The sequence below is a fragment of the Cebus imitator genome, unplaced genomic scaffold, assembly GCF_001604975.1.
Source record: "Cebus imitator isolate Cc_AM_T3 unplaced genomic scaffold, Cebus_imitator-1.0 Scaffold106, whole genome shotgun sequence".
Classification (NCBI taxonomy): Eukaryota; Metazoa; Chordata; class Mammalia; order Primates; family Cebidae; genus Cebus; species Cebus imitator.
The window spans coordinates 2,216,537-2,220,777 of NW_016107421.1; the positions used below are offsets into that span (position 1 = coordinate 2,216,537).

General features: G+C 45.7%; 1 long non-coding RNA gene across 1 annotated transcript in view; it reads right to left on the reverse strand.

Moving 5' to 3' along the window:
• Positions 1–2,842: 2,842 nt before the first annotated feature.
• Positions 2,843–4,241, reverse strand: part of LOC119472580 — a 12,629-nt gene continuing 11,230 nt past the window's right edge. Inside the window, exon 3 of the long non-coding RNA XR_005201727.1 lies at positions 2,843–2,854. This is a non-coding gene — a long non-coding RNA (uncharacterized LOC119472580). The remainder of the gene's footprint in view (positions 2,855–4,241) is intronic.

Here is a 4,241-nt window from a genome sequence, read left to right on the forward strand (position 1 = left end):
CAACCCAAGCTCCGACTCCCACATTCAAGCAATTCTTCTGCCTCAGCCTTCTGAGTAGCTGGGATTACGGGAACACATCACCATGCCGGATAATTTTGTGGGTTTTTTTGGTATTTTTAGTAGAGACAGGGTTTCTTCATGTTGGTCAGGCTGATCTCGAACTCCTGACCTCAGGCGATCCACCTGCCTCAGCCTCCCAAATTCCTGGGATTACAGGTGTGAGCCACCAGACCCAGCCACCTTTTTTTCAATTGGGTGTTCTTTCTTTGCAACCACTACAAATTACGGAAACAAATCAGTTTCCTGGTGACACTAGCAGTTGATGCTGGCTGTGTACTGGGAGCTCAGCTTGGGCTCCAAGCAGAGTGCTTGCATGAGGTTCTCTCTCCGCATGGAGGCTAGGTTCCTAGGGGGATACTACCAAGATTGAGCCTTCTAAGAGCCATGGGCCAAAGCTATGAGTCTTCTGAACAGTCCTCCAAACTTCCAGAGCATCCTTTCCACCACGTTCTATTGGCCAAGCAGTCACTAAGACCAGCCTGGCTTCAAGGGAAGGGGACTTAGGCCCTCCTTTTAATGGGGCATGACAACATCACAGCACAACAGAAGAGCCTGTTGCTGGGGCCATCTTTGGACAAGAGAATCTGCTCTAGTCGCATAGCTAAAGATTGCTGGGACCAGGATGACGCTGGTGTTCCTTTTACTGGAAAAGACTGCATCTTAATGAGATTTACAGATACAAATTGTGTCACAATGTCTGAAACGATATGGATCTGGTAATAATTTCATTAACAATGAAGAAATGTGAAGGCAGTTGCATTTTCAAATGCAGCATCAGGACTGGTATTTTAAAAGTTCTAAAGCCAGGCCGGGTGTGGTGGCTCATGCCTGTAATCCTAGCACTTTAGGAGGCTGAGGTGTGCGGATCACCCGAGGTCAGGAGTTTGAGACCAGCCTGGCCAACATAGTGAAATCCCATTTCTACTAAAATACAAAAATTAATCAGGCGTGATGACTCACCAAGTCCCAGCTACTTGGGAGGCTGAGGCACAAGAATGGCTTGAACCTGGGAGGCGGAGGATGCAGTGAGTTGAGATCCCGCCACTTCACTCCAGTCTACACGACAGAGCACAACTCCATCTCAATAATAATAATAAATAATAATAATAAATTTAAAAAAAAATAAACATTCTAAAGCCAGTTGGAGTTTACTAACTGCTTCAAATATGCCCCTTATTTCTTCTCTCCCCATGGAGAGTGCAGGGAAAAAAATTTATGCCTGTTACTTAACAAGGGCTTAGATGAGACGATTAATTCCAGTTCAGCTCTTTTCTTAGAAAGGAAGGTGGTATGTTTTGGTTGCTCATTGGTTATTGGTAATAGAGCTATTTTCCCAAGCATAAAAAGAAGACTTAGTACCTGCTTTCTTTATTAAAATTGTGAATTGCTCAAAGCAGCTTCCTGTCCTCCAGGAAATCTAAAGCAAAGCACTGAGAAATTTTATAGCCTCCTTCCTTTCCCCCAGAGCCCACAAGAACTATTTTTTTCCCTTCTATCTCTTTTATTTTCCCAGACCGTAATTTCTGTGCAGAGAGCCCAGTTCAATGGAAGTTTCTGGAAGGCAGGGATGCCAGAGTGTGGCAACATCATTCCAAGGACCATCACTGGTGCTCAGGAAATCGTGGGCCTCAGGCCACTGAGTGCCTTTTACTTTAAAGAGACATGGTTTCTGGGCACAGTGGCTCACATCTGTAACCCCAGAACTTTTGGAGGCCAAGGCAGGTGAATCACTTGAGCCCAGGGGTATGAGACCAGCCTGGGCATCATGGCAAAACCTTGTCTCTCCAAAAAAATTCAAAAATTAGCCAGGCGTGGTGGTGTCTCAGCTATTCAGGAGGTTGACGCAGGAGTTACTCAGGAGGCTGAGGCAGGAGGATCAAATGAGCCTGGGAGGTCAAGCCCGCAGTGAGCTGTGATCACACTACTGCACTCCAGCCTGGGTGACAGAGTCCTTGTTACACACACACGCAAAAGACAAGGTCTATTTGGTTTTGTTCCTTTCAAGTCTTAACACGACGAAAGGCCGTTTTTAGTGAGTAAAACCAGAATCATTTTATAGATTATGCCAGTAATAAACACCACTAGGAATTTGTCCTACTTTAAATGATGCTCAGTTCATTTTACTCCTGGATTACTGGATACTTGCTTTGTTTTTATTAATTACTTTTATTACTTGTCATTAGAATTAGAATTTCATTATGCCTTATATTCAAACCAAGCTTGACAAATAGTTGGGAGGCTTCCTTTTCCCCAACTTTGGCTTTGCCAGAGCTGCAATAATGGTCCTCGACTGGCCTGCTAAGGGCTGCCTCTGTCCTTCCCTCTGACCGGCTCTGTCCCTCTGTACATCATGAATCCATGGAAAGCTCAGAGATGTGTAGGAATGAGGAGGAAGTGTCAGGAAGCAGGGTGGCCCCAAGTGCTAAGAAATGGAGCTTAACAGGAGGAAGAGGTTGATCTGAGCAGGTTTCCTTTTTTGGAAGGAGCTGTGGGGAGCCAGAGGGGTCCTAGAGGGAGGGCAGAGACTGTTGCTGGGAAAATGGTGATGCTACAGCAGACTGGGCTTCCTGGGGCTCCAGGAGTGCAGCTTTGCATCCAGCACTGTCCTAGCAGTGTGGGAGGCTCAGTGTCAAGCCCCAGCTGTGGTTTTGGGGCTCCTTTTAGCAACTACTCTCTCTTGCTAATGTCCTGTGTTCTGCAACTGCTTCTCCTGGTTTGCTTTGATTGTTTTTTTTTAGCGTGTTCCTTCCCTGGTTCTTGTATACCTCTTTTTGGTCTCTTTTCCTTCATGTACCTCCTTCCTTTCTGATCTCAAAAAAACTGCCATCAAAGATGCCTTTCTGCTGACATTTTTTTTGGATGCTGTATACACCTACAGATCAAAAATGATTGCAGCTCTTTTGAAAAAAGCAAGCATGTTTCTTGCTTAAATAGTCCAGTGCCTGGACACATAACAATTTCTCTAAAAGTAGATTGCAAATGACTAAATTGATTAGTTCCTATAAGCAGCTCAGCCCTGTGGTAGATAATGTTACTGGGATCTTATTGCTTGAGGGGGTTGACTTTGTAATTTGTGACTTGTGCTTTGCTGCAGGCTTTGCTGCTGAAATACAAATGAGGCCGTATTGACATTTATGCTCAGGCTCAAAGGACCCCACTGGTTCTTCTGAAATGGATCCAAACTGTCTCTGAATATATTTTTGCTCAGCTTTTCCCAAATAAGCCTAGAGGTGCTTGTACAAGTTCACGAATCAGTCCAGCATCTGAGCTGTCCCAGAGGTGCCTGTTCCCCTCGCTGGTGAAATAGACCGTCCCCTTTGTATCTAGACTATGATGGTTTCTCAAGAGAAGGAGGATATGGACTCAGGAGTATCTCACAGAAAAACTGCCTGGGCCCTAAGTGTAACACCTTACAACTCATCCTTGGACAAGCCCCTCCCAATTCACACTTGGGTGAGCCTCTTCCAATTCACCCTTGGACAGCCCCTTTCAATTCACCCTTGGACAAGACCCTTCCAATTCACACTTGGGTGAGCTCTTCCAATTCACCCTTGGACAGGCCCCTTCAAGTTCACCCTTGCACAAGCCTCCTTTCAATTCACACTTGGACAGCTCCTTTTAGTTCACCCTTGGACAAGCCCTTTCCAAACCACCCTTGTGCAAGCCTCCTTCTAATTCACTCTTGGGGATCATCTTCCAATTCACCCTCGGACAAGGTCATTCCAATCCACTCCTGGACAAGCTTCCTTCCACTTCACACTTGGGTGAGCATCTTTCAATTCACCCTTGGACAAGTCCTTTCCAATTCACATGTGAACAAGCCTCCTTCCAGTTCACACTTGAATGAGCCTCTTCCAATTCACCTTTGGACAAGCCCCTTCCAATTCACCCTTGGACACACCTCCTTCCAATTCACACTCAGTGATCTCTTTTAATTCATCCTTGGACAAGCCCCTTCCAATCCACTCCTGGAGAGCCTCCTCTAATTCACTCTTGAAGGTATTCTTTCAGTTTACACTTGGGCAGGCCTCTTTCACCAGGCAGAAATGGTCCCAGGGTTGCTGCATCAAAATGGTGTCCCTTAGCATCACTCAGCTGACCCAGGGCCAGCTTTTAGACAGTGGTGTATGCCCTCAGTGCTCATGGTTCCAGTCTCCTCATTTCTTTTTTTTTTTTTTTTT